Source organism: Pseudophryne corroboree, unplaced genomic scaffold, assembly GCF_028390025.1.
Source record: "Pseudophryne corroboree isolate aPseCor3 unplaced genomic scaffold, aPseCor3.hap2 scaffold_478, whole genome shotgun sequence".
Taxonomy (NCBI): domain Eukaryota; kingdom Metazoa; phylum Chordata; class Amphibia; order Anura; family Myobatrachidae; genus Pseudophryne; species Pseudophryne corroboree.
In genome coordinates this window covers 329629-345582 of record NW_026970090.1, presented here as the reverse complement: position 1 = coordinate 345582, position 15954 = coordinate 329629, and positions in this window count along the sequence as shown.

Below are 15954 nucleotides of genomic sequence, written 5' to 3'. Positions count from 1 at the left end.
GCCTTTTCCTTGCACCCCCAGTTGCGGGAGAATGTGAAGGAGGAGCTGTTGACGGGTCACGTTCCGCTTGACTTGACAATTTTCTCACCAGCAGGTCTTTGAACCTCTGCAGACTTGTGTCTGCCGGAAAGAGAGATACAATGTAGGTTTTAAATCTAGGATCGAGCACGGTGGCCGAAATGTATTGCTCTGATTTCAACAGATTGAATCCTGGTTAAGCGAATTAAGGGCTCCATCCACAAGTCCCACATGCCTAGCGGAATCGCTCTGTTTTAGCTCCTCCTTCAATGTCTCCAGCTTCTTCTGCAAAAGCCTGGCAGTGTCTGAACTGACTTCACGTGTGGCAAGTTCAAAGGGTTGCAGAACCTTACACAACGTTGAAATCATTCTCCACTGCGCTTGAGTCAGGTGCATTCCCCCTCCTTTGTCTATATCGTGGGTAGATGTATAGGCTTGAATGGCCTTTTGCTGCTCCTCCATCCTCTGAAGCATATAGAGGGTTGAATTCCACCTCGTTACCACCTCTTGCTTCAGAGGATGGCAGGGCAGGTGCAGGAATGTTTGGTGGTGCTCCAGTCTTCGGCACGCGGTGGCTGAATGCAGAAAGTGGCCCGCAATTCTTCGGGCCACCGACAGCATCTCTTGCACGCCCCTGTCGTTTTTTTAAATAATTCTGCACCACCAAATTCAATGTATGTGCAAAACATGGGACGTGCTGGAATTTGCCCAGATGTAATGCACGCACAATATTGGTGGCATTGTCCGATGTCACAAATCCCCAGGAGAGTCCAATTGGGGTAAGCCATTCTGCGATGATGTTCCTCAGTTTCCGTAAGAGGTTGTCAGCTGTGTGCCTCTTATGGAAAGCGGTGATACAAAGCGTAGTCTGCCTAGGAACGAGTTGGCATTTGCGAGATGCTGCTACTGGTGCCGCCGCTGCTGTTCTTGCTGCGGGAGGCAATACATCTACCCAGTGGGCTGTCACAGTCATATAGTCCTGAGTCTGCCCTGCTCCACTTAACCACGGACATGTGGACTAGTGGACCTTGGGTACAACTGCATTTTTTAGGACACTGGTGACTCTTTTTCTGAGGTCTGTGTACATTTTCGGTATCGCCTGCCTAGAGAAATGGAACCTAGATGGCATTTGGTACCGGGGACACAGTACCTCAATCAAGTCTCTAGTTGCCTCTGAATTAACGATGGATACCGGAACCACGTTTCTCACCACCCAGGCTGACAAGACCTGAGTTATCCGCTTTGCAGCAGGATGACTGCTGTGATATTTCATCTTCCTCGCAAAGGACTGTTGGACAGTCAATTGCCTACTGGAAGTAGTACAAGTGGTCTTCCGACTTCCCCTCTGGGATGACGATTGACTCCCAGCAGCAACAACAGCAGCGCCAGCAGCAGTAGGCGTTACACTCAAGGATGCATCGGAGGAATCCCAGGCAGGAGAGGACTCGTCAGACTTGCCAGTGACATGGCCTGCAGGACTATTGGCTTTCCTGTCTAAGGAGGAAATTGACACTGAGGGAGTTGGTGGTGTGGTTTGCAGGAGCTTGGTTACAAGAGGAAGGGATTTAGTGGTCAGTGGACTGCTTCCGCTGTCATCCAAAGTTTTTGAACTTGTCACTGACTTATGATTAATGCGCTGCAGGTGACGTATAAGGGAGGATGTTCTGAGGTGGTTAACGTCCTTACCCCTACTTATTACAGCTTGACAAAGGCAACACACGGCTTGACACCTGTTGTCCGCATTTGTGTACAGGATGCATACCTTCATGTCCCCATTTATCCATCTCATCAGGCGTACCTCAGATTTGCGGTACAGGATTGTCATTGCCAATTTCAGACGTTGCTGTTTGGTCTCTCCACGGCCCAGAGAATTTTCACCAAGGTAATGGCGGAAATGATGGTTCTCCTGCGAGGTGTCACAATTATCCCGTACTTGAGCGATCTCATAAAAGCGAGATCAAGAGAGCAGTTGCTGAACAGCGTATCACTTTCACTGAAAGTGTTACAGCAACACGGCTGGATTTTCAATATCCCAAAGTCGCAGTTGGTTTCTACGACTCGTCTGTCTTTCTTGGGCATGATTCTGGACACAGACCAGAAGAGAGTTTATCTCCCGATAGGAAAGGCCCAGGAACTCATGACTCTTGTCAGGAACCTATTGAAACCAAAACTTGTATCAGTGCATCACTGCACTCGAGTCCTGGGAAAGATGGTGGCATCATACGAAGCCATTCCATTCGGCAGGTTCCATGCGAGGACTTTCCAATGGGACCTACTGGACAAGTGGTCTGGGTCACATTTGCAGATGCATTGGTTGATCACCCTGTCCCCCAGGGTCAGGGTATCACTCCTGTGGTGGCTGCAGAGTGCTCACCTTCTCGAGTGACGCAGATTCGGCATTCAGGACTGGATCCTGGTGACCACAGAGGCAAGCCTCCAAGGTTGGGGAGCAGTCACACAGGGAAGAAATATCCAAGGTCTTTGGTCAAGTCAAGAGACTTGTCTTCACATCAACATCCTGAAACTAGGGGCCATATACAATGCCCTACGTCAAGCGGAGACCTTACTTCGCGACCAACCGGTTCTGATCCAGTCAGACAACGTCACCGCAGTGGCTCATGTAAACCGCCAAGGCGGCACAAGGAGCAGAGTGGCGATGGCACAAGCCACCAGAATTCTTCGCTGGGTGGAGAATCACGCAAGCGCACTGTCAGCAGTGTTCATTCTGGGAGTGGACAACTGGGAAGCAGACTTCCTCAGCAGACACGACCTACATCCGGGAGAGTGGGGACTTCATCAGGAAGTCTTTGCACAGATTACAAGTCGGTGGGAACTGCCACAGATAGACATGATGGCGTCCCGGCTCAACAAAAAGCTACAGAGGTATTGCGCAAGGTCAAGAGACCCTCAGGCAGTAGCTGTAGACACCCTAGTGACACCGTGGGTGTTCCGGCCGGTCTATGTATTTCCTCCTCTTCCTCTCATACCCAAGGTGTTAAGGATAATAAGACAAAGAGGAGTGAGAACAATCCTCATTGTTCCAGATTGGCCACGGAGGACCTGGTATCCGGATCTGCAGGAAATGCTCACAGAAGATCCGTGGCCTCTTCCTCTAAGACAGGACCTGTTGCATCAGGGGCCCTGTCAGTTCCAAGACTTACCGCGGCTGCGTTTGACGGCATGGCGGTTGAATGCCGGATCCTAGCAGTGAAAGGCATTCCGGTTGAGGTCATCCCTACGCTGATAAAGGCTAGGAAGGATGTAACGTCAAAACATTACACCGTATATGGTGAAATTATGTTTCTTGGTGTGAGGCCAGGAATGCTCCTACGGAAGAATTCCATCTGGGCCGTTTCCTTCACTTCCTACAAACTGGAGTGAATTTGGGCCTAAAATTAGGCTCTATTAAGGTCCAGATTTCGGCCTTATCCATTTTCTTTCAAAAAGAATTGGTTTCTCTTCCAGAAGTTCAGACTTTTGTAAAAGGAGTGCTGCATATTCAGCCTCCTTTTGTGCCTCCGGTGGCACCTTGGGACCTTAACGTGGTGTTAAGTTTTCTAAAATCACACTGGTTTGAACCACTTAAAACGGTGGAGTTAAAATATCTCACATGGAAGGTGGTCATGTTATTAGCCTTGGCTTCGGCTAGGCGAGTGTCGGAATTAGCGGCTTTGTCACATAAAAGCCCATATTTGGTGTACCATGTGGATAGAGCGGAATTGCGGACCCGTTTTCAATTCCTACCAAAAGTGGTCTCATCTTTTCACATGAACCAACCTATTGTGGTGCCTTTGGCTACGCGTGACTTGGAGGATTCCGAGTTACTTGATGTGGTCAGGGCTTTGAAAATTTACGTGGCCAGGACGGCTAGAGTCAGGAAAACTGAAGCGCTGTTTGTCCTGTATGCAACCAACAAGATTGGTGCCCCTGCTTCAAAGCAGGCTATTGCTCGCTGGATTTGTAACACGATTCAGCAAGCGCATTCTATGGCTGGATTGCAGTTACCGAAATCGGTCTAGGCCCATTCCACGAGGAAAGTGGGCTCTTCTTGGGCGGCTGCCCGAGGGGTCTCGGCACTACAGCTGTGTCGAGCTGCTACTTGGTCAGGTTCAAACACCTTTTCAAAATACTATAAGTTTGATACCCTGGCTGAGGAGGAACTCATGTTTGCTCAATCGGTGCTGCAGAGTCATCCGCACTCTCCCGCCCGTTTTGGAGCTTTGGTATAATCCCCATGGTCCTTACGGAGTCCCCAGCATCCTCTAGGATGTTAGAGAAAATAAGATTTTAAACCTACCGGTAAATCTTTTTCTCGTAGTCCGTAGAGGATGCTGGGTGACCGTCCCAAGTGCGGACTACTTCTGCAATACTTGTATATAGTTATTGCTTCAATAAGGGTTATGTTAGAGTTGCATCAATCCTGCACTGATGCTACAGTATGTTGTTTTTTCGTACTCATAACTGGGTAGTTTATCACAAGTTATATGGTGTGATTGGTGTGGCTGGTATGAATCTTGCCCTGGATTAACAAAATCCTTTCCTCATACTGTCAGTCTCCTCTGGGCACAGTTTCTCTAACTGTGGCATAGAGGGGCATAGAGGGAGGAGCCAGTGCACACCCAGAACTAAAGTCTTTCTTAAAGTGCCCATGTCTCCTGCGGAGCCCGTCTATCCCCATGGTCCTTACGGAGTCCCCAGCATCCTCTACGGACTACGAGAAAAAGATTTACCGGTAGGTTTAAAATCTTATTTTCTACTTTATTCTTTTCTATCCTAGTTTATTACGACCAACTTTCATCCAAGGAGTTTGATATTCTACTACCTGCATGCAATTTAAATTGCTTAAATTGTTTATATGGTTGATTTGTCCTTCACAATCCATAATCTGCAACTTGGATGTACTTGTGTCATTGAAAATCTTATAATAAAAATGTTTATATATTGAAAAAAAAAGTTATAAGACATATGCCTACCTACTAAATGGGGTAAAATTAGGGGATTCTGTACTGGAAAAGGACTTAGGTGTCCTCATAGATAGCAAGCTAAGCAGTAGTACCCAAAGTAGGACTGCAGCAAAGAAGGCTAATAAGATATTAGCATGCATAAAACGGGGTATTGATGCTAGGGACGAGAGTATTATACTCCCGTTATATAAATCACTAGTGAGGCCACACCTTGAATACTGTGTACAGTTCTGGGCACCGTACTACAAAAAGGATATCCTGGAGCTTGAAAAGGTACAGAGGAGGGCGACCAAACTAATTAAGGGCATGGAGATGATGGCATACAAGGAAAGGCTTGAAAGACTAGGCATGTTTACATTGGAAAAGCGGAGACTAAGAGGGGATATGATCAACATCTACAAATATATAAGGGGACAATACACAGAGCTTGCGTGGGACCTGTTTCTGGTTAGATCAACACAGAGGACTCGTGGACACTCGCTCAGGTTAGAGGAGAGGAGATTCCGCACAATACAGCGTAAAGGCTTTTTCACGGTAAGGACAATACGTGTTTGGAATTCCCTGCCCGAGGGAGTTGTAATGGCGGAATCTGTCAACACCTTTAAGAATGGGTTAGATAAATTCCTATTGGATAAGGATATCCAGGGGTATGGTGCATAGTCATGCATTATAATTACTATAAATAGGGATAAAATGCAATGGCTGACAGCAGCATCAGTCAGACATTTTAGTAAAATCATCATGCATAGGACACCACAAATAGGTTGAACTCGATGGACAATTGTCTTTTTTCAACCTCAGATACTATGTTACTATGTTACTATGTAATATTTGAAGAAACAAAATAAAATAAAGCTATGTATTGGGTTTCACTAACAAGCACATTGGAAGACTTGACTACTGTTAAAAGACATGCATTACATGGTATAGAGCCACAAACCACAATGTAGTAAAATAAAAACAAACTTACATGTGTATCAAACCTATGTGAGGCTTACATTGATAGTGCAAGATCAACACTCTATCAACTGTGCAAACTAGACTGCACATAAATGCCATAAAATTTATCTGAGATTTTAGTAAATAAGGCCTGTTGCTGTCCGGGTCACACAGCCGTCACGGCCCCGCCCCCATACGGTCCGGTCATGTCTGCGTTGTCCTGACTGTGCCCCCAAAATGGCGGCACAACGCCGCTGGCCCGACTCCTCCTGCCCAGTGACCGCCTCTACCTGTCAATCAGGCAGAGGCGCTCACTGGGCAGAGATGCTGATCGCATCTCTGGCATGTGCCGGTGCACTGTGGCACCAGCACACACGCACTTCAGACCTGATCTCCTGTTGTGTGAATATGCACAGCAGGGATCAGGTCTTAATTAGGCCCTATATACAGCTGTCAGTAAAGCAGGGATGTGCTGCTGCCAGTGAGGCAGGGATGTTCTGCTGTCAGTGAAGCAGTGATGTGCTGCTGTCAGTGAAGCAGTGATGTGCTGCTGTCAGCGAGGCAGTGATGTGCTGCTGTCAGCGAGGCAGGGATGTGCTGCTATAAGTGAGGCAGGGATGTGCTGCCGTCAATGAGGCAGGGATGTGCTGCCGTCAATGTTGCAGGGATGTGTTGCTGTCAACGTTGCAGGGATGTGCTGCTGTCAGTGAAGCAGGAATGTGCTGCTGCAGTGAGGCAGAGATATGCTGCCCACTATCTCCCTATCACCCCTGCCTGAGTCGCACACTTTCCCTGTCACCCCTGCCTCAGTTACCCACTATCTCCCAGTCACCGCTGCCTCAGTCAACCACTATACCTGCGACCCCTGCCTCAGTCTCTCACTGTCCCTGTCACCCCTGCCACAGTCATCCACTATCTCCCTATCATCCCTGCCTTATTCATTTATTATCCCTGTCACCCACTTTCTTCCCATACTTACCCAACCCCTTCCTATCACCCCTCCCTCAGTAACCAACTATCTCCCTGTCACCCCTGCCTAAGTCACCCACTATCACTGTCACCCCTGCATCAGTCACCCACTATCTCCCAGTCACCCCGGCTTCAGTCACCCACTATATCCCACTCATACATGCTTCAGTCACCCACTATCTCCCAGTCATCCCTGCCTCAGTCACCTACTGACACCAGTGCAGATATTTCTGCTGCAGCCTCTCCACTCTCCAGCGTGAACGTCCTGACGACTGAGGAAATCTGCTTCCCAGTTGAGGACTCCGGGAATGAACACTGCCGATATTGCTGGCAGATGACGTTCTACCCAACTGAGGATTTTTTTATACTTCCAGCTTTGCCATGCAGTTTCGAGTGCCGACTTGATGATTTGTGTACACTACCGTGGTGGCGTTGTCCGATTGTACTTGAACAGGCCTGTTCTGTACTAGAGGCAGGGCCAGTATCAATGAATTGAACACTGCCCGCAATTCCAGAATGTTTATCGGGAGGAGAGATTCCTCCCTGGTCCACCGATGGTGAAGGGTCGTCATCACGGCCATGACCTTGGTGAATTTCCGAGGTGCCGTTGCCAAACCAGAAGGCAGGACCTGAAATCCAAAAACTAACCAGGCACAACACTGCTTAGCTTCCAACATCAGATGAGATTGGACATATCCAGTGTGATGCGGCTGTAGATGATTTTTGCTGTTTCTAACTTCTACATCAATGAATAAGTTTCAAAATAGAATGCATCAAGAGAACGGTGTTGGTAGTATAAAACTACCTACAGCACCTGGTATTCCCAGGTGGTCTCACATCCAAGAACAAACCAGGCCTAAGATCAGGTGATATTGGGCATATACAGTGTGGTGTGGCTGTAGATGAGCTTAGTGGTTTCTGTTAGAGTTCTTCTACTTCTAACTACTAGTACATAAATGAATAAGCGGCCGATTTATTAAACCTGGTGGAATGATAATTTGCATGGTGATAAAGTACCAGCCAATCAGCTCCTAATTGCCATGTCACAGGCTGGGTTTGAAAAATGACAGTTAGGAGCTGACTGGCTGGTACTTTATCACCTTGCACTTTATCAGTTCACCAGGCTTAATAGATCTGCCCCAATGTTTCAAAATGGAATGCATCAAGAGAACGGTGTTGGTATTGTAAAAATACACACAGCTCCTGGTATTTCCTGGTGGTCTCCCATCCAAGTACTAAAACCAGGACCAACACTGCTCAGCTTCCATGATCAGGAGAGATTGGGCAAATCCAGTGTGCTGTGGCTGTAGATGAGCTGGTGGTTTCTGTTAGAGCTTTTCTACTTCTAACTTCTGGTACATAAAAGAATACATGTAAAAATTAAATGTACCAAGAAAAGGGTGTTGGTAGTTTAAAAACACCTAAAGAATCTGATAATACATGGATGGGAGACTGCTTGGTAGTAACAAAGTCCAATACTGCTTTGCTTCAAAGATCAAATGAGATTGGGCATATCCAGTGTGGTGTGGCTTTAGATAAGCTTTGTGGTTTCTGTTAGAGCTCTTCTACTTCTAACTACTGGTACATTAATGAATATGTATAAGGTTGTAGTTTATCCAATATGCCTTTACTACCTTACCTTACCCCCCCCCCCTTCCTTTGTTCTCTCCTCGTGTGTGCGTTATTTGTTTTCTCATACGTCCTAGAGGATGCTGGGATCACATTAAGAACCATGGGGTATAGACGGGATCCGCAGGAGACATGGGCACTTTAAGACTTTCAAAGGGTGTGAACTGTCTCCTCCCTCTATGCCCCTCCTCCAGACTCCAGTTTTAGAATTGTGCCCAGTGAGACTGGATGCACTACAGGGGAGCTCTACTGAGTTTCTCTGAAAAGACTTATGTTAGTTTTTCTTATTTTCAGGGAGGCTGCTGGCAACAGTCTCCCTGCTTCGTGGGACTTAGGGGAGAGAAGTATGACCAACTTCTAGTGAGTTCAATGGCTCTACTTCTGGCTGACAGGACACCATTAGCTCCTGAGGGTGCTGATCGCTGGGTACGCCTAGATGCCCACTCCCGTAGCCTGCCATCACCCCCTTACAGAGCCAGAAGTCAGAAGACAGGCGAGTAGCAGAAGAACAGATGGCATTCTGAGGTACCACGCAGCGAGCGGAATGCTGTGCGCCATGCTCCCACACAAACACAGGCACTGCAGGGTGCAGGGCGTTGGGGGGGGGGGGGGCACCCTGGGCAGCATAAATTCCTCACAAAAGGCTGGCAAAAGTGGACATTAGTGCCTGGGCACTGTCCTTACCCCACCAGCGTAATTAATTATTTGTTTCTGAGCGGGACAGAAGCGTGCCATTACAGCGGCGGGGCTTCTTCCTCACCTCACCAGCACATCTATAGAGCGTTACAAGTCTATCACTATAGAGTTTATTATTTCCCAGACTGTGTACTTTTGACGCTGGGTTGTGAGCTGAAAAATCCCATCTGTCCCTCTGACAGATTTACTGTAGGTCTATCCCCCATAAGCCGATCTGTCTGTGGGTACTTGGTACATGTGTGTCAACATGTCGGTGGCTGAATGTTTTTCCCAAGAGGAAACTATATTAGGAATGCAGACATATGATGGTGGCCCTGTTGGCACCACCAATAACTGACTGGGTGAAAGTTTCAGTAATATCAGAGTGAGGTTGGATAAATCTGTGTCCCAGACACAGACGTAGAGAAAAGATGTGATGTTCATGGCTATGCTTCTTTTCCCTCAGGCCCCGCAAAAATGTTATTTTGCCCAGTTACTACACACTGATACTGACTCGGATACTGATTCCTATGTCGACCATAATATTTCCTGATTAGATCCAATATTGGCAAGGAGCATTCAGTACATGATTGTGGATATTAAGGACATATTAACATCACTGAGGACCCTGCTGTTCCTGACAAAGGGGTCTATATGTATGTATATATATAGATATATAATGAAAGCTGATGTAACGTTCCTCCATCTCTGTTTGAGAAAGTCTGGGCCAGCTCGACAAGATGGTTTCAAATCCCCAAAAGGTTTCCGGTTGTTTATTCATTTCCTGCCGCGGACAGAATAAAGTGGGAATCACCCCCTGTTCTGCATGGGGCCCTGTCACAAATCCAGCGGATCGTATGCAGGAAGCTACATTATTTCTAGTTATGTAACCACGGGTACATTACTTAGACCTGCCATTACATGCGCATGGGTGAGTAGTAGTATTCAAGAATTGGTCGAATACCTTGTCATCCGATATAGATATCCTGGAGACATGGGATGCTCCTTACGTTGGATCATATCAAGGACACTGCAGCATACTTACGACTGCAAGGGATATAGGACTCTTGAGTTCACGGGCCAATTTCATGGCAGTCTCGGATAGGAGGGCATTGTGGATTCACCAAGGGAATGCTGATGCTGACTCCAAGAAGAAAGGGAGTCTCTTCCCTATGAAGGTGAAGCCTTGTTTGGCGACGGCCTAGTTAATTTGATCTCGGCAGCTCCCGCAGGTAAGTCAACCTTCTTGCCCTATGTTCCCTCTCAACGGATGAAGACGCATCATTATCTAACGCAGTCATTTTGGCCCAATAGATATGCAAGAAGTTAAGATTCCCCTTTCTTTGCAGGTAGAGGAAGGAGAAGAGGGAAGAGGTCTGTAGCCTCTTCAAGATCGCAGGAGCAGAGATCGTCCTCTGCTTCTGCCAAATCCACTGCATGACGCTGGGGCTCTCTTGCAGGAGCCCACACCAGTGGGGGCACGTCTAAAACACTTCAGTCAGTTCTGGAATAATTTGGACCTGGACTCGTGGGTTTTACAAATAGTGTCCCAAGGGTACAAACTGGGGTTTCAAGACGTTCCCCCTCACCGATTGTTCAAATCGGCCTTAGTCAGCAGGGAGAAGGCTTTTATTCAAGCCTCTTCGTGGTCCCGAAGCCGGAAGGCTCAGTCAGACCAATCTGAAATCTGAAATCCCTCAATTTCTACCTAAAGAAATTCAATTTCAAGATGGAATCTCTCAGGGTAGGGATCTCCAGTCCGGAGGAAGGAGATTTCATGGTTTTGGTAGACATAAGGATGCCTACTTACATGTTCCGTTTAGCCACTGCATCAAGCTACCTGAGGTTTGCAATTCAGTATTGTCATTACCAATTTCAGACGTTGCCGTTTGGTCTCTCCACGGCTCCGAGGATTTTCACCAGGGTGATGGCGGAAATGATGGTTCTCCTTCGCAAGCAAGGAGTCACAATTATCCCGTACTTGGATGATCTCTTGATAAAGGCGAGATCCAGGGACCAGTTGTTGCAAAACATTGCACTCTCCCTGACAGTTCTTCAACAACATGGTTGGCTCCTAAACTTGCCAAAATCGCAGTTGGTCCCAATGACGCGGTTGTTGTTTTTGGGAGTGATACTGGACACAGAAGAGGTTTTCTTCCAGTGGAAAGGCTATGGAGATCCAGAGTCTGGTCAAACAAATTCTGAAACCAGCAAGAGTGTTAATCCATCAATGCATTCGGTTGCTGGGGAAGATGGTTGCGGCCTACGAGGCCATTCAGTTTGGCAGGTTCCATGCTAGAGTGTTCCAGTGGGACCTGTTGGACAAGTGGTCCGGATCCCACCTACACATGCACCGGAGGATAATCCTATCTTCCAAGACCAGAATATCACTCCATTGGCGGCTGCACAGTTCTCACCTCCTAGAGGGGCGATGGTTCGGGATCCAGGACTGGATCCTAGGGACCACGGATGCAACCCTCCGAGGCTGGGGAGCAGTCACACAGGGGGAAAACATCCAAGGAAGATGGTCAAGTCGGGAAAGTTGTCTCCACATAAATGTTCTGGAGTTAAGGGCCATTTAATAACTGCAGACACAGTACGCACTGGGACGGGTGCCCTGCATCCTCTACGGACTAAGAGAAAAGGATTTACCGGTAGGTATTAAAATCCTATTTTCTCTAACGTCCTAGAGGATGCTGGGGACTCTGTAAGGACCATGGGGATAGACGGGCTCCGCAGGAGACATGGGCACTTTAAGAAAGACTTTAGTTCTTGGTGTGCAGTGGCTCCTCCCTCTATGCCCCTCCTCCATACCTCAGTTTGATACTGTGCCCAGTGGAAACTGTGTGCTTTTCAGGAGCTCTCCTGAGCTTTCTGACAGAAAGTATTTTGTTAGGTTTTTAATTTTCAGGGAGCACTGCTGGCAACAGACTCCCTGCATCGAGGGACTGAGGGGAGAGAAGCAGCCCTACTCTCTGAGTTGCAAGGTCCTGCTTCTTAGGCTACTGGACACCATTAGCTCCAGCGGGATTGGTACGCAGGATCTCACCCTCGCCGTCCGTCCCAGAGCCGCGCCGCCGTCCCCCTCGCAGAGCCGGAAGATAGAAGCCGGGTGAGTATGAGAAGAAAAGAGACTTCAGCGGTGGCAGAAGACTTCATGATCTTCACTGAAGTAATGCACAGCACTGCAGCTGTGCGCCATTGCTCCCATACACCTCACATACTCTGGTCACTGTAAGGGTGCAGGGCGCCCTGGGCAGCAATATAAACCTCTTTTTGCCAAAAATATAACATATATACAGCTGAGCACTGTATATATGTATGAGCCCCCGCCAATTTTACAGTTTAAGCGGGACAGAAGCCCGCCGCCGAGGGGGCGGGGCTTCTCCCTCAGCACTCACCAGCGCCATTTTTTCTCCACAGCACCGCTGAGGCAGCTCCCCAGACTCTCGCCTGCTGAAACCACGGTAGACAAGAGGGTTGAAAAGAGGGGGGGGGGCACATAATTCGGCGCAAATTACATACAGCAGCACTACTGGGCAAACATTAAGTTACTGTGTTATTCCTGGGTTATATAGCGCTGGGGTGTGTGCTGGCATACTCTCTCTCTCTGTCTCTCCAAAGGGCCTTGTGGGGAAACTGTTTTCAGAAAAAGCATTCCCTGTGTGTGTGGTGTGTCGGTACACGTGTGTCGACATGTCTGAGGAAGAAGGCTATATTAGAGAGGAGCGGGAGCAAATTAATGTGGTGTCTCTGCGAGGTTTAGGAGACTGGGCTCAAGGAGTCATAATGGATGTTGGAAAGTTTCTACTATGTATCTTGGGTGTCGTTATATCGATTGGATTGATATTTAGATGCGGGCAGGCTTTAATGAGGTGCAAACAAAGTACAAAAGTGATGAGCTTGAGGAGCGAGGAAACCGTAATTAACCTGGATTTGATTTATGACCCAATGATAGAAACCAGAATGTGATGAAAATGCGATTATACGGTCCGTTTCTTTCACCTGTTTTTCTGCTTTTCTCCAAGATACAAAGACCCCCTTGGACGAGGAAGCTGACGAGACGAGATGTATACAGACAACGGATTGACCAAAGAAGAAGATTTGACAACTTTAAATATGGACACTTGATGAACTTTGCCATGGATCCCCAGTTTCCCTAGTACTTTTAAACTCACGCTAGCCCAACATTTTTTGTAAATCTGATGGCTCAGACAAAGCTATTTGCTCATGCCCAAGGAGCAATACAGCGCAAAGAAGACGACTCTCAACAGATACCGAAAACAACTTCGACGACAGATGTACATTTCCCTGACATAGAATATCATTGCATTTTTCGTAAGTGTTCTTTATCTTCATCTCTGCAACCCCCAGGTAACGACACACATAGACGATAGGGAATACAGGCACAGATAGCAGCAACCACATACCTCCCCCATTCATGTATCATCAACTAAAATGTGCATCCCCATTTTGTTACAACCACAGCCGAAATGAGCTCGGTAGAGTTTGACAGCCCATCCACAGACCTGTACCACAGGACAAGAAGGAATTCAAATGTATACTTCGCAATACCTCGAAGCTTGATTTACCACACGTACGGCACGATGATACATGACCCTCCAAACATGGACTCATACACACATGCTTCTACTTTCTCACTAGGTCATACCCTCTTCACACCTACTCCACTCTTCTTCCCTACCCAACCATGGAAATCAATTAACCCCTGACTTACATTTTTCTCCTTAAATGTTTTGTGGCAGTTATTATTGACTGCCAAAGGGTGGACTGTCAAAGTCAGAAAAATGTCTCAATGCACGTTGCCATATTTGCACCGCACACTGGTCCGCGCTGCGCGTGCGTACGCTCTCCCGTGGAAGCGCATACCCGCAATAGCGTGCACACGCAGGCGCGGTATGCGTATTTACGGTAGAGTTTATGTGGTCGTAGCGTGCGACTCATTCGTTACATATTTTCACAATTAATGTAGTTTATAGATCATGGTCCCATTGATAGATTCTGAAAGTTTGGTTAAAATACAATGTCCCAGAGCTGAGGAATCCCTCTTTGTATCGTACGAAGGGTCTAACAGGAATCATACAGCAGTGTTTGGTACCCATCGGAAGAGTATTTAATTAGCAATATTCCGGTGTTGGTTTGGAGCGTATTAATCGCTCGTGCGAATAGTTATGGACATAAGAAGTTTATGTCCATTTCTATTATTTACACATACTCAGGTATGCGGCGGGAAACCCAGTTTCCCACCCACCTGAGCTGTTGGAAATCGTCACAGCCCACCTGTATGAATCACCCTATGACCTTTTGTTATGATGCAGGGCCGAATTCCTTCGGCCAATGGACAATGGGATTGTAGGACCAGGAGATTGCATTGTGTGTGGGGCATAAATAGGCAGGCCGACCACATCCAGCTCTCACTCTCTCATCAACGGTTATCTGCTGATAGCCGGGAGCTGGATATCGAGGCGCAGGCGATCATACCCTTTGTGCGTAAGTTTCTCTCCGTAATCATTGTCTTTCTGTGAGCCAATTTCTCTCCATCTCTCTCTCTCTCTCTCTCTCTCTCTCTCTCCTCTTTTCTCTTATATCTCTCATAGTATTATAGTATTGTACTGTATTGCATTTAGGTCAGTGTAGTATTGTCTTTTTGTATTTATTGTTTAGTTCTGTGGTTAGGAAGTCTCTGTTATATTGTAGTGTATCATTTGTACTGTTATCCCCTTTTTACAAGTATATTAGATATAATACAGTTAATAGGCTTTGGAACCTAAACCAGTATCAGTGTATTTTCTATAGTGTTAAGTGTTCACTTGAGCGTCGGTGACGCTCAAGCAGCTTTGTAGTTAGTCAGGTTACACAAGGTTGCATTTACACCCTGTACTCACATTAAGGTATTCAGTGTATTTCATTGGTATAAGGTTTTAACATAAAGGTATAGTGTTGTGAGCGTCTGCATCGCTGGTGACCTCCTCGTGGTCTCGAGCGTACGCTACGCTACAGCGAATCATTCCCCTAGACATAGCCAATAACGTGTCCTGTGATCACTGGGCCGTGAGCGAACGTGACGCTTGAGCGTCTCGCCTACGGCTGAGCGATCGCTACGCCAATAGCGTACCATTACGGTACTTCTTAAGTAAACAGCGTACAGTGTTCTTAGCTTCATAAAGGGTTGTTTATACGACAAGGAATTTAGCATTGTCAATAGCTTTATTTTATTTTGTTTCTTCAAATATTGAATGCATATGTCTTTTAACTTTTTTTTTCAATATATAAACATTTTTATTATAAGATTTTCAATGACACAAGTACATCCAAGTTGCAGATTATGGGTTGTGAAGGACAAATCAACCATATAAACAATTTAAGCAATTTAAATTGCATGCAGGTAGTAGAATATCAAACTCCTTGGATGAGAGTTGGTCGTAATAAACTAGGATAGAAAAGAATAAAGTAGAAAATAAGATTTTAAACCTACCGGTAAATCTTTTTCTCGTAGTCCGTAGAGGGTGCTGGGGACTCCGTAAGGACCATGGGGATAGACGGGCTCCGCAGGAGACATGGGCACTTTAAGAAAGACTTTAGTTCTGGGTGTGCACTGGCTCCTCCCTCTATGCGCCTCTATGCCACAGTTAGAGAAACTGTGCCCAGAGGAGACTGACAGTATGAGGAAAGGATTTTGTTAATCCAGGGCAAGATTCATACCAGCCACACCAATCACACCGTATAACTTGTGATAAAC